Source organism: Rattus norvegicus, chromosome 8 (genome assembly GCF_036323735.1).
Source record: "Rattus norvegicus strain BN/NHsdMcwi chromosome 8, GRCr8, whole genome shotgun sequence".
Lineage (NCBI taxonomy): Eukaryota > Metazoa > Chordata > Mammalia > Rodentia > Muridae > Rattus > Rattus norvegicus.
In genome coordinates this window covers 23,232,449-23,259,493 of record NC_086026.1, presented here as the reverse complement: position 1 = coordinate 23,259,493, position 27,045 = coordinate 23,232,449, and the positions used below count along the sequence as shown (strand labels likewise).

General features: G+C 38.7%; 2 long non-coding RNA genes across 2 annotated transcripts; both read left to right on the top strand.

Annotated features, from left to right (window-relative positions):
- The first annotated feature begins 4,920 nt into the window (after nucleotides 1-4,920).
- LOC108351657 (uncharacterized) lies at nucleotides 4,921-13,437 on the top strand. The gene is made up of 3 exons (XR_001839263.3): nucleotides 4,921-6,099; nucleotides 6,391-6,447; nucleotides 13,288-13,437. It is a non-coding gene; the product is annotated as an uncharacterized LOC108351657 (long non-coding RNA).
- A 2,584-nt stretch (nucleotides 13,438-16,021) lies between these two features.
- Nucleotides 16,022-25,954, top strand: LOC134479999 (uncharacterized). The gene is made up of 3 exons (XR_010054086.1): nucleotides 16,022-17,531; nucleotides 23,534-23,608; nucleotides 25,247-25,954. It is a non-coding gene; the product is annotated as an uncharacterized LOC134479999 (long non-coding RNA).
- The last annotated feature ends 1,091 nt before the right edge of the window (nucleotides 25,955-27,045 follow it).

The following is a 27,045-nucleotide window of genomic DNA, read 5'->3' as shown; positions in this document are numbered from 1 at the left end:
ATGCCCAACAAGGGGGAGAGAGAACCTGTTAAGACCATATCCAGAAGTTAGGCACAGTTCCATTTTGAGGCATGGGCACCCACCCAAAATAATATTGGAAAAATTAGAATTTATTTCAAATCCAGGATTCAGAAGTTAAACACACTTTCTCAGGAAATATTTCTATGACAAGGCTCTGTTAGTCACACAATCCATTGGTACTCCTTCTCTCTATATATTTTCTTTTATAGATTTACATATATATTACATATAAACAAAGTTATGCATATACACACAGATACAGACACACAGACACAGACACACACATATTATAATTATTTTGTCTTAGGAAATAAAAAAATTTGAAGGTGTATATATGAAAGTGAATATATATATATTCACAGATATTGGGGAAAAAACAAAGTGACAGAAAAGAAGTATTAGTAACATATAATTGATGGTTAATTATCATTTCAGTTTTCAATAATGTTTACATAAACAATTATGGAAATTAAAGCACCTGAATAGTAGCTAAAAGATGATCTATGTATGAGTTATTCACTAGAGACGTCTGCACTTAGTCTCATTGAAATTCGACTATATTTTAATTCATGATTCACATCATGTTTCCACCTTCAAATTTTTTTATTTCCTAAGACAAAAAATTATAATACTTAAAGAAAGAAAGATTCTACTCACATTTTAAAATTCTTCTCAATCTACTCCAACATCTCTCTACCTTCTATGTGGATTTGCTTCTAAAATATATTTGCCCTGGGCAGACAAAGATAATTTCAAAATTGTTGTAATGTCTTGTTTTTTCCACATTTGAAGATAACTCTGAATCTAAAATGCACATGTTGAGGAAACTAGAAGGAGTTTAACACTTGCTCTACTAGTGACTAAGAAATTTCTTTCTCATCTTCAAATCTTTTGTGGAGATTTCAGTCCAGTCTCATTCTTAGGTTTCAAGAATATCATTTAGTAAAAGTGCTATTAGGTACCTGTGGTCTCCATCTGCACCCTGGAGCTAACCATGTGACACAGTTCTCCATATTAAATCCAGCACAGTGAGAACTGCTTTCACTCTTAAGATCACAAGTAAGTCAACCACCTTTGCTCCAATAACTGTCCAAAGAGGGACCTGCCAGGAGATCACAAGACACAGAAACAATCAAGTAGCCAGAAACAGGATCCTTCTAGTTTCCATCAGCACCGAGGAGCTAACACTGCACTCCACACTCAAATCCAGCCCAGAGAGAACTGGTCTCCTAGAAGTGCTGACACACCTAAGATTACAGATTCAAAGGCTCACAGGAAGTCAAGCTGAGTCAGAGACAGCAATACCAACCAACACCAGAAATAAACAGATGGCAAAAGGCAAGCACAAGAACCAAAGCAACAGAAACAAGGCTATTTGGCTTCATCAGAACCCAGTTCTCCCACTACAGCATCCTGGATACCCCACCATACAAGAAAAACAAGATTTGGATTTAAAATCACATCTTATGATAATCACAGAAGACTTTAAGAAGGACATAAAAATTCCCTTAAAAAATACAGGAGAGCAAATAGATAAATAGGTAGAAACCCTTAAAGAGGAAACACAAAAATCCCTTAAAAAATTACAGGAAAACACAAACAAACAGGTGAAGGAATTGAACAAAACCATACAGGATCTAAAAATTGAAATAGAAACAATAAACGAACCACAAAGGGAGACAACCCTGAACATAGGAAACCTAGGAAAGAGATCAGAAGACATAAATACAAGCATCACCAACAGAATACAAGATATAAAAGAAAGAATCTCAGGTGCAGAAGATACCATAAAAACATTGACACAACAGTCAAAGAAAATGAAAAATGCTAAAAACTCCTAATCAAAACATCCAGGAAATATAGGACACAATGAGAAGATCAACCCTAAGGATAATAGATGTAGAAAAGAGGGAAGATTCCCCACTTAAAGGGCTAGTAAATATCTTCAACAAAATTATAGAAGAAAACTTCCCTAACCTAAAGAAAGAGATGCCCATACACATATAAGAAGCCTACAGAACTTCCAATATACTGGACCAAAAAAGAAATTCCTGCTGTCACATAATAATCAAATGCACAAAACAAAAAAGAATATTAAAAGCAGTAATAGAAAGATATCAAGTAACATATAACAGCAGACCTATCAGAATTACAACAGACTTCTCATCAGAGACTATGAAAGCTAGAAGATCCTGGGCAGATTTCATATAGACCATAAGAGAATACAAAAGAGAACACAAATGCCATCCGAGGCAACTATATCCAGCAAATCTCTCAATTAATATAGATGAAGAAACCAATATATTCCCTGACAAAAACAAATTTGCACAGTATCTTTCCAAAAATCCAGCCCTACAAAAGGTAATAGACAGAAAACTCCAATATAAGGTAGGATACTATACTCTAGAAAAAGAAAGAAAGTAATCTTTCAATAAATCCAAACAAAGGTAACCACACAAATATAATTCCACCTGTAGCAACAAAAATAACAGGAAGCAAAAATCATTTTTCTTTTTAACATTAATGGACTCAATTAACCAATAAAAGACATAGATTAACAGGCTGAATATGAAAACAGGGCCCAGCATTTTGCAGCATCCAGAAAACAAACCTCAGTGACAAAAAAGACACTACCTCAAATTAAAAGGTTGGAAAAAATTTCCAAGCAAATGGTCCCAAGAAATAAGCTGGAGGAGCCAGCCATTCTATTATTGAATAAAATCGACTTTCAACCAAAAATTATCAAAAAAGATAAGGAAGGAAACTTCATACTTGACAAAGGAAACATCTATCAAGATGAACGGTCAATTCTGAACATCTAAGCTCCAAATGCAACAGCACCCACATTTATAAAAGAAACTTTACTAAAGCTCAAAGCTTACATTGCACCATACACAATAGTGGGAGACTTCAACACCCCACACTCAGCAATGGACAGATCACAGAACAGAAAATAAATAGAGACACAGTGAAACTAACAGAAGCTATGAACCAAATGGACTTAACAGATAACTACAGAACATTTTATCCAATATATACCTTCTTCTCAGCAACTCATCGTATCTTCTACAAAATTGAACATATAATTGGTCAAAACACAGGCCTCAATAGACACAAGAAAATTGAAATAATCCCTTGCATCCTCTCAGAGCACCAAAGACTAAGACTGGTCTTCAAAAAAAAACCAAAAACAACAGAAAGCCCACATACACATTGAATCTGAATAATGTTCTACTCAATGATAACTTGGTCAAGGAAGAAATCAAGAAAGAAATGAAGGACTTTATAGGATTTAGTGAAAATGACAGTACAACATACCCAAACTTCTGTGGCACAATGAAAGCAGTGCTAAGAGGAAAAGTCTTAGCTCTGAGTGCCTCCAAAAAGAAACTGGAGAGAGCATACACCAGCACTTTGACAGCACACCTGAAACCTCTAGAACAAAAAGAAACAAATACACCAAGAGGAGTAGACAGCAAAATAATCAAACTCAGGACGAAATCAACCAAGTACAAACAAAAAGAACTACACAAAGGATCAACAAAATCAGGAGTTGATTTTCTTTGACAAAATGAACAAGAGAGATAAACCCTTAGGCAGACTAACCAGCAGGTACAGAGACAGTATCCAAATTAACAAAATCAGGAATGAAAAGGAAGCCATAACAACAGAAAATGAGAAAATTTAAAAAATAAACAGATTGCACTACAAAAACCTATACTCAACAAAACTGGGAAAATTGGATGAATGTGTCAATTTTTTTAGACATACACTAGATGATGTGTTTATAAAAAGAGAAAGAGAGGTTAGGTCCCAGATTTTGACACTGATGTTTGTGTTTATAGAAAGATGAAGAGAGTGAAAATTATGTTATATGGAGGTGTGGTGAGGTATGTGAAAAGGGCTGCCTCAGCAGGCCAGTGCTAAGGCATCCCTTCCTCCTGTGGGACTTATCAACCACGTGACAGTACAGTATATAATAGAGTTTATTCAGGGGGGAGTGGAGTTTACAGGTTATTAGGGGAAGAGAGAGAAAGGGGGGGGGTAAGAGTAGAGACTGGCCATGAGCATGCAGAGAGTAGGGGGGAGGGGAATGGGAGAGGAGGGACAAAGGGGAAAGGGGGTAAGAGCAAGAGAAAGCAAGAGAGAACAAGGGAGCAAGGAAATGAGGAGGGGGTAAGTAGCCTCTTTTTTTTTATTTATTTATTAACTTGAGTATTTCTTACATACATTTCGAGTGTTATTCCCTTTCCCGGTTTCCGGGCAAACGTCCCCCTCCCCCCTCCCCTTCTTTATGGGCGTTCCCCTCCCCACCCTCCCCCCTTTGCCGCCCTCCCCCCAACAATCTAGTTCACTGGGGGTTCAGTCTTAGCAGGACCTAGGGTTTCCCCTTCCACTGGTGCTCTTACTAGGATATTTATTGCTACCTATGATGTCAGAATCCAGGGTCAGTCCATGTATAGTCTTTAGGTAGTGGCTTAGTCCCTGAAAGCTCTGGTTGCTTGGCATTGTTGTACATATGGGGTCTCGAGCCCCTTCAAGCTCTTCCAGTTCTTTCTCTGATTCCTTCAACGGGGGTCCTATTCTCAGTTCAGTGGTTTGCTGCTGGCATTCGCCTCTGTATTTGCTGTATTCTGGCTGTGTCTCTCAGGAGCGATCTACATCCGGCTCCTGTCGGTCTGCACTTCTTTGCTTCATCCATCTTGTCTAATTGGGTGGCTGTATATGTATGGGCCACATGTGGGGCAGGCTCTGAATGGGTGTACCTTCTGTGTCTGTTTTAATCTTTGCCTCTCTATTCCCTGCCAAGGGTATTCTTGTTCCCCTTTTAAAGACAGAGTGAAGCATTCACATTTTGATCATCTGTCTTGAGTTTCATTTGTTCTAGGCATCTAGGGTAATTGAAGCATTTGGGCTAATAGCCACTTATCAATGAGTGCATACCATGTGTGTTTTTCTGTGATTGGGTTACCTCACTCAGGATGATATTTTCCAGTTCCGACCATTTGCCTACGAGTTTCATAAAATCATTGTTTTTGATAGCTGAGTAATATTCCATTGTGTAGATGTACCACATTTTCTGTATCCATTCCTCTGTTGAAGGGCATCTGGGTCCTTTCCAGCTTCTGGCTATTATAAATAAGGCTGCGATGAACATAGTGGAGCACGTGTCTTTTTTATATGTTGGGGCATCTTTTGGGTATATGCCCAAGAGAGGTATAGCTGGATCCTTAGGCAGTTCAATGTCCAATTTTCTGAGGAACCTCCAGACTGTTTTCCAGAATGGTTGTACCAGTCTGCAACCCCACCAACAATGGAGGAGTGTTTCTCTTTCTCCACATCCTCACCAGCATCTGCTGTCACCTGAGTTTTTGATCTTAGCCATTCTCACTGGTGTGAGGTGAAATCTCAGGGTTGTTTTGATTTGCATTTCCCTTATGACTAAAGATGTTGAACATTTCTTTAGGTGTTTCTCAGCCCTTTGACATTCCTCAGCTGTGAATTCTTTGTTTAGCTCTGAACCCCATTTTTTAATAGGGTTATTTGTCTCCCTGCGGTCTAACTTCTTGAGTTCTTTGTATATTCTGGATATAAGGCCTCTATCTGTTGTAGGATTGGTGAAGATCTTTTCCCAATCTGTTGGTTGCCGTTTTGTCCTAACCACAGCCTCTTTAATAGTTTCAGGCATACCTGGCTATTGCCAGGTAACTGTGGGGATGAGCATACCAGGATGTTGCCAGGTAACTGAGAGTGGAGCTTAGAGAGAATGCTAACATTCCCTGTTTTGGTTTAATTAAAAACTAAAAACTAGAAGGAGTTAATGGTAGAGTAGGAATAGAGTCATCGTGATCTCTGTATACTTCCAGCTGGCTTTTGGGTGAAATGTCTCCAGGGAACCTAGAAAAGTGGGTGTGGGGATGTTTGTGCAGTCTTAGATTTGTGTAATTCCTTGTTTCCCAGGATCTGTACAACCATCCGAGGAAAGGTCATAAAGAACAGGTCCAATAGGAGCATCCGTGTCTGTGAGAAGGGATCAGAACATCTGGAGATCACCTCTCTGGAGCTGTCCTAGATCTAGTAAGTGCCTGGACTTGACAAGATGCTGAAATACACATATATAATCATTATAGGTAAAGAATAGGATTAAGTGCATTTGGGAGAAAGTTTTTTTTCTTACATGTACATTTGAAACCCAGAGGAAGCCCACCCTCTGAAATAGGTAGTAATTGGGAACTTCAGGCAGATGTACATATCTGGGTGGAGTCTACTTGGTTCATGAGTGGTAGGTCTGAGTGGATTACTTGTAAGTTGTAAGTTTACAAAACAGATAACAACATGAGCTAACAACATGAACATTCTTTAAAATAGGTTTTTTTGTGGAGCAGAAGAAGCAAGAAATTGTGATTACATTTGGATTATATACCGGTGAGTTTAGTAAGAAGAAATATGAAGCATTTAACCAATGAAAACTGAGTTTACATAAGGAAGTAACCTATTACATCTGTGAAAGCTTACATCTGAACTTGTTGCTAGAAACTGAGTTTAGATCTCTTTTTTTCAGTTGTCAAGCTATAGTCACCTTAGCTGTCAATGTAATCAGAAATATGGGGAAGAATAAACTATAATCTAGCAGTCATTTATCATTTAAAAATGATAGAGCCTACTAGCTAGCCAACAGTACACCATGGTCTTTATGGTCTTCATGGCAACTTTAGTGGAGTCAGCCTTTTTCAAGGCCAGAAGACTCAGGGCTTGTTTTCTGTGTAATGGATACATGTGAGAAGTGACTTACCTTCATTTAGATTAACCATTTGACTTTGAGGGTACACAGTTTTGTCCACTGTCTTTCTCAGAGGTTATCATAGCACAGTCCAGCAGTCTCTTGAAACTATGTTCATATCTTCTGAGACCTTGTGGGGTAAACTGTTAAAGATTTCAGGACATTTTGTCAATTATAATATATTAAATATATTAATAATTATCAGACTTCTGACAAGATTGAGGGCTATATAGATTATTCATATCTGAGTTATATAACTAGTTTCTATTAAATTTCATATTTCAGAATGTATATAATAAATTAGAACATGATGATTTAACCCAGGCATGTGGGGCCGAGCCTACTCCTGGCAGCCAGAAGCCCCGGACCACTATTTCTGGGTTCAGGCCAAAGCTGATTCCCCCTGCCCCACCCCCTGTACCACCATGGTGAGTGGGGGAGGAATGGGGGGACCAGGAAGGGAATTATACAAAGTAGCATGGTTTTGAGGCTTTAGCAGGCCTAAACAGAACTTCAATCAAAGAAGACAGGGCAGATAGGGGCAGACAGGACCAAAGCTGCCTTCCCACCCTACCCCCAACCCCCTCACAGCTGTAAGCTGAGCAAGCAAGCTGGTCCCAGCGCATATGGGAAAGCAAGTCTCACAAACAGACTCTCGCAGCATCATATGATGTGTTTATAAAAAAAGAAAATAAAGAGACCAGGACAGTTAAATCAGAAGCCAGAGCCTGGCCAAACAGGTGTGGGCTATCCCAGCATCCCTGAGGTAAAACAAGTTGGGTAGAGAAATTGGTGTCAGGATCTGTCCAGGTAAAGGCAAATATGTCCTGTGACCAGGCATCTAGAGGGAGATAGAAAAATGCAACCTTGAGATCTAGGACTGAGAAATGAGAAATCCCTGAGGGGATAGTGGAAAGAAGTCTGTAAGGATTAGCCACAACAGGATGGAGGGGAACCACTGCAGAACTGATGCACCTGAGGTCTTGAACCAGTCAATAGGTTCCATTAGGCTTCTTAACTGCTAGTATAGGGGTGGTGAAGGGGGAAGAGGTAGGGCAAAGGACCTTTTTCTTAAGAGGTCAGAAATGATAGGCTTGAGTCTCCTGAGATTATGGAGAGAGAAGGGTATTAAGCTTTGGTTATGTACCTGGTAGGGTTCCGTAATTGAATAATAGGAGAATGATGTTTAGCAACAGAGGGGTTCTGAATTCCCCAGACTTGAGGGCCTACCTGAGAAGTTGGTAAAGGAAGCAACATGTTCGTGTTAGTAGGTTGACTGGCTAGAAGAAGGAGTAGAGGGATGCTGGTGAGCTTGGATTTAGATGAATGGATGGAACAAAGGAAATAGAGACTTCCAACTTAGCTAGAAGATCCGTTCCCAGTAAGGGAAGGCATGTTGGCACTACCAAGAAGAAATAGGCGAGAGGTACACACCTAAAAATGCAATTAAGTGGCAGGGTCTGGTGAGGAAGGTAAGATTGTCCTTCTACCCCAGCAATAGGAAAACAGGAGGAAGAAGTGGGTAAACAAAACTCTGTATGGACTGAGTAGGTGGCCCCAGTGTCAAAGAGGAAAGCGATGGGCAACCCACATACCATGATGGTTACCTGGGGCTTCCTACTGGTGATGGCAGTGGTCAGATAAAGGGAGCTTGGGCCTCTTGAGTCATCTATAGCCAAACCTAGGAGATCTGCTGATCTGTTGGAAGGTTATCCAGATTGTGCCTCTATCCTGCTCAACATGAGGGCAATCAGTAGCCCTCTGCCCCCTCCTAATGGACAACCAAGGACATGGTTCCTTTGGCTTGCAGACTTTAGGGCAAGCCCTCTCCCAATAACCTTCCTGACCACATTTGTAGCAGGAGTCTGGTGGGTCTCTTAGTATAGAAGACCAGCAGTCCAGGGCAGTAACAGGGGCTTGTCAGACAGTCTTTGCTAGAAGATGGTACTTTTGTCTTCGAGCCTTCTCATCCCTTCCATGGTACATTTTGGAGGCCAGCACCAAAACTGTGAAGTTAGGGGCCCACTCCCGCTTTTTAAGTGTCTTTTACCTCAAAGTGGCTATGGGAAAAGAAATAGGTCATCAGAATTTGGTTGCCTTCTGGGTTTTCAGGGTCCAGATTAGTGTATTGTAAAAAAGTCTTTGTAAGGCATCCTAAAATTTGAGATGGGTTTTCCTGTTTTTCCTGGATGATCTCTTAGACTTTTTCAAAATTTACTGCTTTTAAGCTGCTCTGCAGAGACCAGCCAGGAGTCAGGTTATGAATCTACCTCTGGGTAAAACACCAACTGTGGAAGACCACCAGGGGATATTGGTCTGGTACTGCATCAGATCCAATTCAATATGTTCCATCTGTTTGGTGGATCTTGTGAGCATATATTCTTGTCTGCTCCCAAACTCACTGGCATTCCTTAGGAAGTAATTTATTAGTAAGGATCATATGAATATCATGGAAAGTCCAGCTATAAGATAGAGTAATGTACTGAAACTCTTTAATAAAGGCAGAGGAGTTAGAGGTGTAGAACCCAGTCTGCTTTCTACTTGAGAAAGTTCATTTAGCAAGAATGGAACATGTACTCTGACAAGGCCATCTACCCCAACAACTTCCCTTAAAGGAAGGACTAATACTAAGTCAGGTGTCCCTGGTGGTGAAGGATGTGGAGGTTTGGCTGTGGCCTTGGAGCAGGTGACTGGGGGTGGGTGGGTGGTGAAGGTGGGTGTCAATTCAGGGCAATTGAAGCAACCTGCAGCTGGCACAGGAGTGGAGGGGTGTGGACAGGTCGAGCAAGGAGACTCTGGAGTAGCCTTGTGAGAAAAAGAAACTGAGGTGGCAGCATGGGTTTTCAGACTCATGGAAACAGGTAGGCTTCAACCCAAGGATGCAGGGATGGTTCAATATATGGAAATCCATCAACCTAATCCACTATGTAAACAAACTCAAAGAAAGAAAGCACATGATCATCTCATTTGATGCTGAGAAAGCATTTGACAAAATTCAATATTCCATCATGTTAAAATTATTGGAAAGATCAGGAATTCAAGGCCCATACCTAAATATAGTAAAAGCAATATACAGCAAACCAGTAGCCAATCTAAAACTACATGGAGAGAAACTTGAAGCAACCCCACTAAAATCAGGGACTAGACAAGGCTGCCCACTCTCTCCCTACTTATTCAATATAGTACTCGAAGTCCTAGCCAGAGCAATCAGACAACAAAAGGAGATCAAAGGGGTACAAATTGGAAAGGAAGAAGTCAAAATATCACTACTTGCAGATGATATGATAGTATACTTGTAACCGGAAAAATTCCACCAGAGAACTACTAAGCCTGATAATCAACTTCAGCCAAGTGGCTGGGTATAAAATTAACTCAAACCCAACAGTGGCTTCAAAGAAACAAGCCTTGATCCATGCCTGTGGTCTCTAAAACTGTAGGCTAAATGAGCTTTTCCTTTTGATAAAATAATTATCTAAGTTATTTTATAATACTGGTAGATAGATAATGAATGCAATGAATAATGAAAAGTCGTGCAAGGAAACCAAAACCAAAACCATTTTGAACTGGGTTTCCCTTCATTTTAGAAAGTCTTTTTGTGAAGTACCTCAACTATCACACAATAGGAAGTTATAATTACACCAATTATATTCTGTTGTTGAGCCTTTCGATCCACCTCAACTCAGAAAATGTCAAGTAAGGACATTACTTTTTCTGTAATCATTTTGGGAGAGAATTTGCAATATGTAAATCATCAGCTGTGAATATTCCAGCGTCAATGTCCCTACACCTACCTGAACTCACACTTCTGTTCTATTTTCACATGGGCAGCTTCCAGGCATTGCCCCTCAACTTCACCTCTAATGTCATGTCTTACTTCCTGTTGCAGTTTAACTAGAAAAGGCACAGGATTGGTTCCCACGATTTCCCACTCCGTGTAGATCCGCACACTCTAGATATTTCTCTGTTACCACTTTCACACACTATCCCCTTGACTGTTGTTAACACGCCTGAGACTCACATTGTATTCTGTGGGCCATGGTAGCATGCTTCCTGTCACAGACTCTGTTCACATTCCCACCAACCCAGTGATATCATTACTCAGCAAACTGGAACCCAACAACCAGATTTATGAGTTAAATGCTCAATGTATAATACAACCACACAATTAATATACAACCAATTGATAAGGGTATAAAATGCCCATTTAGATAAGATACAGTTTGTTCATCAAGTCACAGCAAATCCTGAAAATGGGTACACATCCACCCCTTAAGATTATTTATAACAGTCTGTATCTATGTAAGGATGCACAACGAGGATCATTTATGTCTACTTCCATGTTGCTTCTCCCACTGTTCTCCCCCTGCTTTGGTCTTTTCTCTTCTCTAAAACTTTTTCCCATCTGTCCTTCCTTCTCATCCTATGACAGGCCTTGTTCTATCCTGTATCTGCCTTTACCTGCATAATGATATCAAACTATATCTGCCTATAGTCTTTCTTTCACCAATTTCCTAGCCTTATTCTGGCTTGTGTGTTCAATATTGGTCATGGACTTTTGATATCCATACTAAAGACAGCTTATGTGGTTATGATGTATAATGTTATGATTTCTATCCCTTATGGTGTTGTTGGGACTAAGAAGAAGCAAAGCAAAAGAGGCAAGTTGGTTCTGACCTAGAGAAAGCTAGGTTGAGATGTGATGGAGAAATGAAGCCAAAATTCAGAGCAGCAGGGGTCCATTACTTACAGATAGGGAGAAGGAATAGGCTCCAGTGTGTTTCAAGAGAATGATGGGAATCTGGGAGTTCAATTAAAGGGTACAGAGTAAAGTAGATAATTAATAGGATTGCCTCTTATGAATGGCTATGGTTACAGAGTTTAGGTTCCATGGGAAGTGAACCTTATGAAGGATTTTGTGTGGAACATAGACTTTTCCTGGGAACTGAACCTATGAATGACCATAGATGTAGATCTTAAGGTTTCTCTTGTGACTACACCTTGTGACTGTCTGTGGATATGTATCTTAGGCTATCCATGGGGGCTACATGAAAACAAAAGCATAAAGGGGTCACTTATCACATAAATCTCAAATTGATATTAGATACTTTCAATATTAGTAGCTGTGGAGAGTCTTGGACTTTGAGGTAATGAACCAATAAAAGTACAGTAATATCACAAACAATACCATAGGAAGGAAAAATTTTAACTCAGCAAACATGACAGGGCACGTAACTTTTAAACAATGATAAAAGATAGCAGTCTCAAACAAATCTGATAGGAAAAGAAGGAGCAAAACAGAATTGATATACAAAAATTCTTTGAAGAATTAATGGTACCAAATGCTCAAAATTTGGTAACAAATGTAAGAAAGAAAAAAATGTAAGTTCAAAACCCACATTCAAAGAGCACAACAGGATAAACTAAAAGAACATTTTTTTCTTAAGTAACCATCCTAAACTGATGTCTGGAGTCTTACCATCTTCTTAATTCTGGTCTTTTTTATCTTTGAGGAAACCAACACAACCCATTCTGTCCTGGCTTCTGTGTATGGGAGGACACAATGTACAAAGCACTACACATCAGCTTTAGGATAAAAGTAGAAGCAAATCAAGTTTTTAAATTACTTTAAACAATTAAAATCTTGTTCACCATAGATAGACCCAGAAAATGAACAAAAGGTACCAGAAGTTGTAGAGTCTGAATAAGAATCCAAGTCGTGTGTTAAAAATCATTCTCTTTTTACTGGAATTAAGAAAGATATTTAGAAGAGTTTCTTTAAGAGTTAGATGACACAACCTCTTTTTTCTTGAATTGTTACATATTCTCACAACTCTACATGTGTGAACACGCACACACACACACACACGCACACACACACACACACACACACACGCACACACACACACACACACTCAGCTCAACTGCTGTATGATGCTACTTGTGTGTATGTTTTCAGAGATGACATTTTGTATCAGTTTATATCCACGCAGATAAAGACAACAGGAATTGGGCAATGGGAGGCTTCTTTGTGAGAGGGTCTGTGAGGAGATGAAAGAGAAGAAGGAAGTTAAATATGACATTTATCATTTGTGGTTATTTCATAGTATATGTATGATACTCTCAATGACTTAATTAAAAAATTAAGTCTCTCCAGGGTTAGCTGCACCCTACCATGGCCATACCAGGTAGCTCAGTTGCATTCCACCTACAACAAGCAGCTTTAGGGACAGCCCCCGCTCCAGTTGTTGGTAGACCCACATGAAGACTGAATTGCACATTTGACACTTACATGCTATTGGTGTCAGTCCAGCCCATGTATGCTCTTTGGTTGCTGACTACGTCTCTGAGATCTGCCAAGGGTCCAGGTTAGTTAGTCCTCTGTGGAGTTCCTATTCCATTTGGGGCCATCAATCCTCTCCCCATTCTTTTATAAGAGTACTAATCTCTGTCCAGTGTTTCACTCTAAATATCTGCATCTCTTTCAGTCAACTGCTTGATGGAAGCTCTCAGAGGACAGTTACGTTAGGCTTGGTCTCCAAGCATAACAAAGTAGACCTGATTGTGAGTAAATGAGGGTTTATCTGAGGGAGGCTTACCCTCTCAGAAGAGGGAGAAGACTGGGAGGAGTTGCAGCAATTGGGATATAAATAAATAAATAAATAAATAAATAAATAAATAAATAAATAAATATAAAGCAGAAAGAATTAAATGGCATAAAACATGCCAAAACAGAATATCCACAACTATGTTTTAGTTCCTACGGCTTCATTTATACCCTTTGTTTAACTTTGTTTGCTTAATTATTTGTTTCCTCACTAGTGATCGTGGTAGAACTCCAGGTCTTGATCTCACACCTAAAACTATGTCTCTTGAACTCAGACCCTCTATTTCTTTGATTCGCATAAGTACTTTTTGTACTGCTGCTTCTTTTAACATTCAGAAAGTCAGAGCTGGAACTGAACCACAGGATTAAGTATGTATACATGGATCTCACAAGACCCAAGGCATATGTTAATCTGACCCTGTCTTTATTGTAACATAAACCTGAAATAGAGCAATTTTCTGCAGAGTGCAAATTATAATGATATAAGTCTAGTACAAAATAGTAGTACCTAGTGATTCTTGTCTTTCATGCTTTGTTGCTGTTGTTTGTGGAGAACAAAATTGGAGAGTAGATGTTCTTTCTTTCCATTATTGATTTTTTCTGAACTTTTATTATTTTGGATGAGGTAAATGCTGGTTTCTTTTGCGAGTTTACAGAAAGGACATATCAAACAAAGAATTGCAACTCCCAAGGAGGCCAACTTTAAAGAGAGTATGTCAAGGTAGTGAATAAACATACTAGTGCCTAATAGGATAAAGTCAGACCTGGTTGTTCCATTTGGTCAAAAAGCTTGATTTTAGTGTTTGTAATAGCAGAGGAACAGTACATTTATTTACACTTGAAAACCATGCTTTTAGTGGGAAACAATGATACAGTAAATGGAAGCTCTGGAATCCTATCAACATAGGTTTGAATTAGAGCTATATATTTTCTTTTATTTATTTTTAATTGGATTTTTATTTATTTACATTTCAAATATCATCCCCTTTCAGGGTTTCGTATCCATAAACTCCCTATATCACCTTCCCTCCCCCTTCTTCTATGAGGGTGTTCCCCCACCCATCCACCCACCCCTTCCTGACTTCCCTCCCTGACATTCCCCTACACTGGGGGGGTGGGGGGGCACAAGTCTTGACAGGACCAAGGGCTTCTCAGCCCATTTTTATTGTTTCTATTTCCATTTTTAGATCCTGGATAGTTTTGTTCAGTTCCTTCACATGTATGTGTGTGTGCGTGTGTGCGTGTGCGTGCGTGCGTGTGTGTGTGTGTGTGTGTGTGTGTGTGTGTGTGTGTTTTCCTGTAATTCTTTAAGAGATTTTTGTGTTTCCTCTTTAAGGGCTTCTACCTGTTTACCTGTGTTGTCCTGTATTTCTTTAAGGGAGTTATTTATGCCCTTCTTAAAGTCCTCTAACATTATCATGAGTTGAGATTTTAAATCAAAATCTTACTTTTCTGGTGTGTTGGTGTATGGAGGGATTCCTGTGGTGGGGGAACTGGGTCCTGATGACACCAAGTGGCCTTGGTTTCTGTAGGTTAGGTTCTTGCCCTTGCTCTTGCCATCTGCTTATCTCTGGTGTCACTTGGTCTTGCTGTCTCTGACAGTAGCTTGACCCTCCTGTAAGCCTGTGTACCAGCACTCCTATAGGTCAGCTTTCTCCCAGCAGAATCTGAGTACAGAGACTGGTGTCACAGGGCCAACTCTGGGCACAGGGAGAAACTGGAAGGATCCTGTCCCAGACTGCTCCTTAGTTCTTGTGTCCAGAGAGCTCTTGGCTGGTTACTCTTGGGCCAGAAATGTGAGCAGAAGAGGTGGTCTCACCTGTACTCTCAGGATTGTCCTGACTCCTGAGAATCCAGCTCTGTACCCATGGGATCTGGGTACAGAGAGCTGTGTCCAAAGATCAGCTCAGGGCACAGGCTTGGCTATACATTTTCAAAAGCTGAACATGGGTTTTTTATGTTATTAAAGTTAAAATGTAGTTACAACATTTTGCTTTTCCCTTTCCTTTCTCCAAACTTTCTTATGTACCCCATTTCTCTTTGTCAATTTCCTGACCTCTTCATCTTTAATTATTAATATGTACTTTTAAATATATAAATATAGCTTGTTCAGACCATCAGTCTACCTTGTGTTTTATGCATGCATACATATGCACATACATACATACATACACATATACATATATCTTCACCATATATCAGTCAGACATGAAGAGGTGATAACTGAAAGACACAGAATACAGGCAATGTAAATTATAACATGAGTATTTGAGTGGACATATTGGGAATGGTCATTTTAAGATAAAAATAAATTTAAATATAGATATCAAAAATATCTAGATGCATTCTTTTAGTTCCATGTTCTCAATATTTTACCTGTTTAACACATAGATAATCTATTAAAAACGTATTTCTACCTAAAGATACCATATTTATTATAAGATTGAGTAAAATATTAAATTAATAGCTAGCATCATAACACTGTATGAACTGTTTGATTGAAGCTTATCTGACATGTATATCTTCATAAAACATGGAAGAGACTTCTTGCAATTAGGCTGCCACCACATCACGCTTCAAAGCAATTTGTGGACCCTGCATTAAACAAACTAAATTAAAAAACAAATACTACATGTACACACACATGCACACATGTGTACACACACACAAGCACACACACACACACACACACACACACACACACACACACTGAAAATATAGTTCTGACTAATGTCTCAGGCTTTAACTTCAATCATTGATAAATGGGACCTCATGAAAATGCAATCCTTCTGTAAGGCAAAGAAGGACACTGTCAATACAACAAATTGGCAGTCTACAGATTGATTGGAAAAGAATCTTCATCAATCCTACATCTGATATAGGAAAAATATCCAAAATTACAAAGAATTCAAGAATTTAGACACCAACAATGCAAATAACCCAATAAGTAATGGGGTACAGAGATAAGTAGAGAATTGTCAAAAGAGGCATCTTGAATGACTGAGAAGTACTTAAATGCTCAAAGTCATTAATCACCAGGGAAATGCAAGTCAAAACAACTCTGATGTTGCACCTTATACCCATCAGAATGGCTAAGATGAGAAGCTCAAAAGATAGGACATGCTAGCAACCATGTGGAGCAAGGGAAACACTCCTCCACTGCTTGAGGCAGTGCATACTTGTACAACCACTTTATAAGTCAATGTGTCAGTTTCTCAGAAAACTTGGAATAGTTCTACCTCAAGACCCAGCTATACCAGTCCTGGGCATATACTCAAAAGGTGCTCCAACGTTCGACAAAGACTCGTGCTCAACTATGTTCATAGCAGCTTTATTCATAGTAGTCAGAAACTGAAAAGAAGCTAGATATCTCTCAAGAATGAATAAAGAAAATGTGGTATACCTTACACAATAGAATATTATTCAGCTATTATAAACAAAGACATCACAAATTTTGCTGGCAAATGGATGTCACTTGAGAATATCATCCTGAGTGAGGTAACTCAGACCCCAAAAGACATACATGGTATATACTCACCAATAAGTGGGTATTAGCCATAAAATACAAGATACATGTTACACTCCACAGACCCAAAGAAGTTAAACAAGAAGGAAAGCCCACACAATGCCCCAACTTAAGACCCATCCCATGGGTCCTCAGGACCATTCTCCCCTCAGAGGTTCCACTAAGCAGCTAACTCAGACAGATACAGACACCCACAGACAAACAGTAGATGCAGATTGAGGACTCTTATGGAAGAATAGGAAGAAGGATTGTGGGGGTCACTAAGGGGATAATAACTTCACAGGAAGACAAACAGAATCAACTAACTTGGACCCTGGGGGCTGTCAGAGTCTAAACCACCAACCAAAGAACATACCTGGGCTGGACTTATGCCTCTCTGCACATATGTAGCAGATGTGCAGCTTGGTCTTCATGTTGGTCCCAAAAAAATAGAATGGAGGCTATCTCAAAAGTTGTTGCCTGTAAGTGAGATGTGCTTTAGCTGGGCTGTCTTTGTTTGACTTCAGTGGAAAAGAAAGTGCTTAGAGGAGCAGAGACCTGAAGGGCCAGGGTGCAGGATACCCAGCAGTGTCCCCACCATCAGAAGAAAAGGAGAGAAGGTAATGGGGAAATTATTGTGGGAGGGCTGACAGGAAAGGGGACAGTGAGTGGGATGTAAAGTGAATAAGTATAAAATAAAATTAAATTAGAAAAAAATGTAATTTTTTTATTAAGCATTAGATTGAACATGGCCATGTCACATGAGAAATGAAAGAAGAGGCAACATTGCCTTGCTTGGTCTTGATGTGAATCAGATCCACTGTGTAACTCAACAACTTTCAACCCTATGGTTGTCATCCAGTCATAACATGAAGACAATCAGTGTCATTGGCAGAAAGAAAAAGACTCTGAAATTTGCAATAACAGACCATAAGAATAACTTATTTTTTAAAAATGAAGTCTTTCTCTAAGATGGGAGAATTCATCTGTCAGTAACTACTAAATATTTCCAGGAAGATTGGCCTAAAACACAAAAGTATATCGCTTCAGTGGGGTGGATATGTGATAACCCAGGAGAGGATAGTTGACTTGGATTTGAGTTTGGTGCAGGGAGATAAATAAAGACCTATTGGGATTCTTCTACATGTAATACATACATGCAGTAAGACCAACATTTGTTGAAGATGCTTTCTTTCTTTTTTATTTTTCATCAAATGGTTTTGTCTTCTTTATCAAAAATCAAGTATTGGTAGGTTTAGGTGTGTGGGTTTCATTCTGTCTCTCTGATTCTATTCCATTGATTAACCTGTGTTTTGATTCCAGTACTCTGAAGTTTTCATTACTACTGTTCTGTTCTGTAGTACAGCTTGAACCCAAGGATTGTAATTCCTTCCAGAAGTACTTTTAATGTATAGTACTGTTTTAGCTGATCTGTTTTTTGTTTTTTCGGTTTTTTTTTTTTTTTTTTGGTCTTTGTTCTTGCATTCTCTTTTTGTTTGTTTTGTTTTTCCATATGAAGTAGAGAATTGTTTCTTCAAAGTCTGTAAAGAATCATGTTGGGATTTTGATAGAAATTGCATTGAATCTGTTGATTGCTTCTGGTACAATGCTCATTTTTTCTGTTCATCCTACTGATCCATGAGTATGGGAGATTTTTCCATCTTCTGATGTCTTCCTCAATTTCTTTCTTCAGAGACTTAAAGTCCTTGTCTACAGATTTTCACTTGCTTGGTTAGAGATACACTAAGATATTTTATATTATTTGTGGCTATTGCAAAGGTTGTCATTTCCATAATTTCTTTCTCAGCCCATTTAATGTTTGTATAAAAAGGGGCTAATGACTTTCTGAGTTAATTCTTTAGCCATTCTGTTGAAGGTTATTAGCTGTTGGAATTCTCTGGTAGAATTTTTTTCAGTCACTTATATATATGATCATGTTATCTGGAAATAGTTATACTTTGATTTTTTTCTTTCCAATTTGTATCTCTTTGATTTCTTTTAGTTGTCTTACTGCTCTAGTTACAACTTCAAGTATTGTATTGAATATATACTGAGAGAATGGGCAGTCCTCTTTTCCTGATTTTACTACGATTTCTTTAAGTTTCTCTCCTTGTAATTTGATGATGGCTAATGGCTTCCTGCATATTGCATTTATTGTGCTTAGGTGTGTATGGTATGTCTCTGATCTCTCTCAGACTTAACAAGAAGGAGAGTTTGATTTCATCAAAGGCTTTTTCAGTGTCTAATAAGATATTCATGGGAATTTCTTCCTTTCAGTTTGTTTACATGGTGGATTATGTTGATGGACTTTTATATATTAAACCACCCCTGCATCTTTGGGATAAAATCTACTTGATCATGATGAATGACGATTTTGATGTTTGAATTTGGTTTGTGAATAATTTTGCATCAATGTCCATTAGCGACATTAGTATGAAATTCTCTTTCTTTGTTGAGTCTTTTTGTGGTTTAGGTATCAGTGTAACTGTGGCTTCATAAAAAGAATTGGGTAGTGTTCCTTGTTTCTATTTTGTGGAATAGTTTGAGGAGGACAGATATTAGGACTTCTTCAAAAGTCTCGTAGAATCCTATGCTAAAACCATCTGTCCCTGAGCTTTTCTTTGGTTTAGAGACTTATAGTAACTGCTTTGATATACTTAGGGATTATAGTACAATTTAAATTTACCTGATCTTGATTAAACTTTGAACATGGTATTTGGCTAGAAAGTCACTTATTTCATTTATATTTTTCACTTTTGTGGAATATAGGCTTTTCAAATAAGACCTAATATTCTTTTAATTTCTTCAGTGTCTGTTGTTATCACCCTTTTCATTTCTGATTTTGTTAATTTGGATACTGTTTCTCTACCTTGGTTAGTTTGGCTAAGCATATTTACATAACTGATTTTCTCAGATAGCCAGCTTTTCATTTTGTTGGCACTTTGTATTGTTCTTTTTGTTTCTAGTTTATATATTTTAGCCCTGAGATTAGTTCTTGCCATCCACTCCTCTTGAGTGTGTTTGCTTCCTTTTTTTAAACACCTTTCAGGTATGTTTTTAATTCACTAGTATGAAATTTCTCTGTTTTTTTTATGCTGTAAAGTTTCCTCTTAGGACCACTTAAATTGTGTCCTAAAAGATCGGGTATGCTGTGCCTTCATTTTCATTGTATTCTAGAAAGCTCATAATTTCTTTCTTTATTTCTTCACTAGTGGTCATTAAGTAGAGATGTTCTGTGCCAATGAGCTTTTGTTGAAATCCAGCTTTAATCCATGGTTTTCTAATATTTGAACTTTCTTTTACTTGCCAAGGCTTGCTTTGTGACAAATTATATGGTCAATTTTGGAGAAGGTACCATGAGGTACTGAGAAGAAGGTAGATCCTTTTGTATTAGGATGAAATGTTCTGTAAATATCTGTTAAGTCCATTTGGTTCATAACATCTGTTAGTTTCTCTATGTCTCTGTTTAAATTCTGATTCCACGATCTGTCCATTGACAAAAGCAGGGTGTTGAAATCTCCTACTATTATTGTGTGAGGTGCCCTGTGTGCTTTGAGCTTTAGTAAGGTTTCTTTTATGAATGTAGGTGCCCTTACATTTGGAGCATAGATATTTAGGATTGAGAGTTCATCTTGGTGGACTTTTCCTTTGATGAATATGAAGTATCCTTTCTTATCTTTTTGATAACTTTTGCTTGAAAGTCGATTTTATCTGCTATTAGAACTCCAGCTTGTTTCTTCAGACCAAGAAACAAGAAAGTTGTTTAGAAAGTTGTTTTCCAACCTTTTACTCTGAGTTAGTATCTGTCTTTGTCTCTGAGGTGTGTTTCCTATATGCAGCAAAATGTGCATCCTCTTTTCCTATCTAGTCTGTTAGTCTATGTCTTTTTATTGGGGGATTTAGTCTATTGATGTTAAGAGATATTAAGGAATAGTGATTGTTGCTTCCTGTTATTTTCATTGTTAGAGGTGGAATTATGCTTATGTGTCTCTCTTCTTTAGGTTTTTTTGCAAGGAGATTACTTTTTTATTTTTCTAGGGTGTAGTTTCCCCACTTGTGTTAGAGTTTTTCATCTATTATCCTTTGTAGGGCTGGAATTGTGGAAAAACATTGTGTAAGTTTGTTTTTGTTATGGAATACCTTGGTTTCTCCATATATTCTAATTGTGAGTCTTGCTGGATATATTTGCCTGTGCTGGCATTTGTGTTCTCTTAGGATCTGTATGACATCTGACCAGGTTTTTCTGGCTTTTATAGTCTCTGTTGAGAAATCTGATGTGATTCTGATAGGTCTCCATTTGTATGGTACTTGACCATTTTCCCTTGCTTCTTTTAATATTATTTCTTTGTTATGTGCATTTGGTGTTTTGACTCTTATAAGATGGGAGGTATTTCTTTCCCGGTCCAGTCTATTTGGAGTTCTGTAGCCTTCTTGTTTGTTTATGGGCATCTCTTTCTTTAGTTAGAGAGGTTTTTTTCTATAATTTTGTTGAAAAATTTTATTAGCTCTTTCTTCCCTGTCTTCTATACCTATCATCCTTAGGTTTGATCTTCTCATTGTGTCCTGGATTTCCTGGATGTTTTGGGTTAGGAGCTTTTTGCATTTTATACTTTTTTGGATGGTTTTGTCCATGTTTTCTATGACATCTCCTTCCCCTGATATTCTCTCTTGTAGCTCTTGTATTCAATTTGTGATGCTTCAGTCTTACTCCGGATCTCGTTTCTAGGTTTTCTATCTCATGGACTTTCTCTTTTGTCTTTCTTTATTGTTTCTACTTTAAGGGCTTCTACTTGTTTACCTGTGTTGTCTTGTATTTCTTTAAGGGAGTTATTTATGTCCTTCTTAAAGTCCTCTATCACCATCATGAGATGTGATTTTAAATCTAAATCTTGCTTTCCGGTGTGTTGAGATATCCAGTATTTGCTTTGGTGGAAGAAGTGTGTTCTGATGATGCCAAGTAATCTTGTTTTCTGTTAATTATGTTCTCGTGCTTGCCTTTTGCCCTCTGGTTATCTCTGATGTTTGTTTGTCTTGTTTTCTTTGACTGGAACTTAGCCCTCTTGTCAGCCTGTGATCTTAGGGATAAGAGTGCTCCTGGCAGGTTTTGAGTTCTGTAGAATATTGGACAGGCTCACCTCTGGGACCAGATGGAGATCTTCCTGATGACTGTTATTAAATTTTCTGCCTTGTGCCTTGGTATAATGAACATATAGAAATCATACCATCACTGGGGCTTTGAGCAACCATCTCTAGATTGGAGAGCTTTTGTTCTCTCTCCTTTTCTACTTCTAATCTTCCCTTCCTCTTTCATCTTTCCTTTCCACTCTCTCTTTCTCATTCTCCTTCAGTACAACTTTGAAAATATGGCCACCAACACAGAAAACAGGGAATGAAATAAAGGAATTTTTTTTTTACATAATTCAGGAGTTTTTAGTGATGTTTTATCCTTTTGAGGTCATTCTATACCTGAAACCTCAGTCACCTGTGGTTCATTAATTAACCTAACTGTCTGCTTCCTGGGAACCATAGTCTCATCAATTGATACACCTCTTTGGACTGACACTGCATTTTCATTTGAGTCAAGATGTGCCTAGAGAAAGATAATCATTTCTCAGAGTGAAGGTTGGGCTTTGGTAATCATTATGTTAGGCCATAAATTGTGTCCTGGTCAGTCAGAGAGAGGCCCCATGCAAATAGCACATAATACATAGCACATAGCCCCAATACATAGTTAGGCAAGCTCTTTTTTTCCATCTCTGTTTTTTAGGTTATTTTCTCCCATAAGAGTGTACCAGGGACAATAGACGGAGTGTTGTGATTTTGTTCCCACTTTTATTATAGAACTGCTCACATGTTTTGTTTATTTAATTTTCAATATTTTATTTATTTTATGATATTATAATATAATTACAACACCTCTTTCCATTTTCCCTCTCCAAATCAAGAGTACACCTGCTCATACTCTCTAAATTCATAACCCTCTTTTTATCAAGAGTACACCTGCTCATACTCTCTAAATTCATAACCTTCTTTTTATCATTATTATTGCATGAATATATTTATGCTCAAATACATGACGACATATAGGATGCACAGTCAGTACAATGTTATTTGTGTGTGTGGTGACATGTTTTAAATAGCACTTTAAGGAAGACAAAAAACCGTTTAATCCAAGTTATAATTTGTCCAATGGAAAAAAATGAGGAAATCCTGGACATTTAGCTTTGTCTAATGAAGCAGAGAGAAGATATCCATTTTTTTTAAAGTGACATGACCCCAGACTTGCCAGTGCCTGCTTGCCCAGCTCTGGGGCTACTAGCATAGGCTACTATGCCTGTTTTTTATGTTAATGCATGAAATAAGGCATTCCTTGCAAGCTATTTTACAACTGTACTGTTTCTCTTTCTTTAGAGTTTATCTCTAGTACATTCAATACCTAGCCTTAATTTTAGTTTTAGAAGATAAGATTCATGAATTTTGGAAACTGATATTGTTGGGATTTTATAGAATATGGGTTTAAATATACAGATACAGATACAAATAGGGAAGTGTTATCAAATTTTATTCCTTAGTTCAAATAAATGGAATTTAATCACCATTCTTTTTGATATATTCTACACAGTTATTATTATAAGCTAGTAGAAAAACTTTTGAAGACACAGATGTCCTTCAACAAAGAATAGATACAGAAAATATGGTAAGTTTATACAGTGGAGTACCACGCAGCTATTAAAAACTGGTTAGCTAGTGTAATACAGGGATGCTCTTATTTCTGCCTTCCTAGTGATAGAATTAAAAGCAAATATCACCATGCCTGTTTTTTAAACAAACCAGTATTAGTTAATTGTGGTAATATCTTTAATTATTACATTTTCATAGTATACATGATGTACTTACTCTGTTGTCCTATTATGTTCCCTATACAGTCAATCCCTTTCATTTTCCCAACTAAGTCTCTTCTGTTTTCATGACGTATATCTGTTTATCTTTGACTCAATGATTTCCATAGGCTCATTACAGGAACATAGGCACTTTGCCAGTTGGCACACTACAGTTAAAATGTCTATCCCTTTTCTAGTCACCTCTTAAATAAATATGAATTCTCAAGAGGGTAGTACTTCATGAGATCCACTCCTTTCCATAACTGGATGTGGACAGGCACAAATTCGTAAAGATCTGGTAAAGTCACAGCTGTATTCAAGAGCGCAACAACTATGCTATGCCCATGAAGTTGGCACTGCATATTTCTTCTTCACCTTTCATGGCTTCCACATTCTTTCCTTTCCTGCTTGGATGAAATTCCCTAAACTTTGGACAGGATAATGTAGGTGTATCATTTATGTCTGGTCATCCAAACATCACTTAATTTCTGTGTTTTCCCATTTACTAATGTTTTTAGTGACCACTGCAGAAAGAGTTTCTGAATAAAGATGATAATAACACTGTTCTATGGACATAAATGTAATTATGTAGAAGCCACATTGATAGCCACATTGTTTCCATTTATTGAAACAGCAGTGGTAATTAGAACCAATGCCTTCTCTAGTCACTGCATTTTTGGCAGGTTTAATATACCAGTTGTGAATTCTTTGTAGTTGAGGGAACATCAAATCCCAACAGAACATGGTTAACTACTCACATATTACATCTGACACTATTGAACCAATGGACTCATCTTGCCTGACTGAACACTCAGCTTTTTACATCAATCTATGGATTAAAACTCAGGTCCCCATTTTTGTGTGGTAAAACACTTTACTGTTTAAGCAACTTCCATAGAACTGGCTTCCCAATATTTTAAGCCAGTGCTTCCCACTACATCTGCCATCTCTGAACCAGTATCTCTTCTTAAAATACTAGAAATATTTTAGTTGCATGCCATTATCCTTTCTGACCTTGAACCCTGCCTTCACTGACCATCTTTTTCAGTCCCAGGGGTCCATGACAACCATTCCTTTCTTCTTAAAAACACTTATTTATTTTGTTTCTCGAGAGTAATTTCTTGCTTCAGGAGCTCAAACATTCTCTCTGAGAAATCCAAGAAAGGAAATTGTCCACATATAACTTCTGCTTGTAGCTTTGTAAAGCTCTTTTCTAAGTTTGGAGAGTGAAGAGCTCTAAATGCTTTCTTGTAGTCCACATTAGAAAATATTCTAAGAACTAGCAGAATTAGCATCTTGATATATGATCCCGGCATTACATGCTTCTCTGTTTTCTAAAATGTATACATTAAACATGCATTGTTTTCTTGGTTATTAAAGTATTGTTACAGACTGAAGTTGCTTTTGAATTATTGTAACTTGATATATAATAAAAGTTGTTTTTTTCCAAATAGAATGAAATGGCAACCAACTGATTAGGAAAAGATCTTTACCAATCCTACATCTGATAGAAGGCTAATATACAAAGAACACAAGACATTACACTCCAGAGAATCAAATAACCCTATTAAAAATGGGGTACAGAACTAAATGAAGAATTCTCAACTGAGGAATATTGAATGAATGTGAAGCACCTAAAGAAATGTTCAGCATCCTTAGTCATAAGGGAAATGCAAATCAAAACAATCCTGAGAGTCCATCTCACACCAGTCACAATGGCTTAGATCAATAACTCAGATGACAGCAGATGCTGGTGAGGATGTGAACAAAGAGGAACACTCCTCCATTGTTGGTGGGATTGCAAGATGGTACAACTGTGAGGAGCTGTCCGAGGAGCTGTCCTCACAGATGTGAGGAGCTGTCCGAGGAGCTGTCCTCACATATGTGAGGAGCTGTCCTCACATACTCCATTATAAGATGGCGCCGGCATCCGGCAGAATGCACCTAGTAAAACGGGCAATATGCAGGCGCCTGGTAACTTCCCTACTCAAAGGGACACGTACGCTTTGGTACGTCATCTGGCATAATTGGCAGCAACCAGTCAGAGAGTGACACGTCCTAGGTGAGGATAGTTTCCTATATAAGGGACGGTTATTCCTCACTCAGCGTCTCTGCATTGTAAGCTTATGCTCTCCCTCTCAAGACGCATTAAAGCTTTTCTGCAGTAGGATCCTGTGTGTGCCGCGTCGTTCCTGCTGGCGAGACGTAGCACGGGACATCTGGTGCCGAAAACCCGGGAACGACCTCGCCATTGTCAGCACCTTCGGAGATCCCTTGGCGACAAGGAGGATTCAGAACTGCAGGTAGGTACATTCGGAGAGGCAGCCCTCTCTTGGACTTTGGTCTGGGGTTGTCACCGCCTTGGGAAGGATTTGTTGAGGCTATAGTATTTGTCCTGGGAGCCACCCTACTCTTTATGTTCTGTTTTCACCGTTTTCGCTGTTAAAAGGACGATCACAGCAGCTGAAGGCGCGTCTCAGTCTCTCGTATATAAGTGAGCTTCGCGCAGCTCCCTTTTACCTTCGATTTTGACTGTTGAGGAGGAAGGACGCGATAAGGCCGACGTAGATAAGCGGCACCGTCCGGGGAGGCGCGTGTAAGACTCCCGTACATAAGACAGCAGCGTGTCCATCTCTACCTTTCACCTCACGCCTTGTCAGACGGACGTAGATAAGCCGCCGGCGTTCCTGGCCCATCATGGGATCCTCACAGTCTGTGGTCACGGCCTTGGAAACAGTGTTAAAGCAGAGGGACATCAAAATTGGAGGAAGAACACTTAAAAACTTTGTGAAGGAGGTGGAGAGGCTGGCACCTTGGTTTGCCTGTTCAGGCTCATTTACAATTGCCTCATGGAACAAACTTGGAAAAGACCTTAACAGAAAATTGGCGGAAGAGGATCTGCGCCTAGGGACCAAAGCTATATGGAAGCTGGTTAAGAATTGTTTAAAGGATTAAACGTGTAAGGCAGCAGTAGTAGAAGGACAGGCCACTCTCGAGGTAGTCCGGGAAAGTATGTCAGAAACCGAACGTAGTGAGAGGTTGGGCACGCGCAAGAAAAAGGACGTCCTAAGAAAGAAAAAAGGCCCTCCCGGTAAGTCCGCAGACAAGGGAGCATTGAAATTTTCCAGCACTTCCTCCTCTACACATAAACCAGGAGGGGGAGCCAGCCTATACCCTGTGAAAGAACTAGAAGCGCTGAACCTCGACAGTTCTGAAAGCTCTGAAAATAAAACCTTAGACTCAGAGGAGGAGG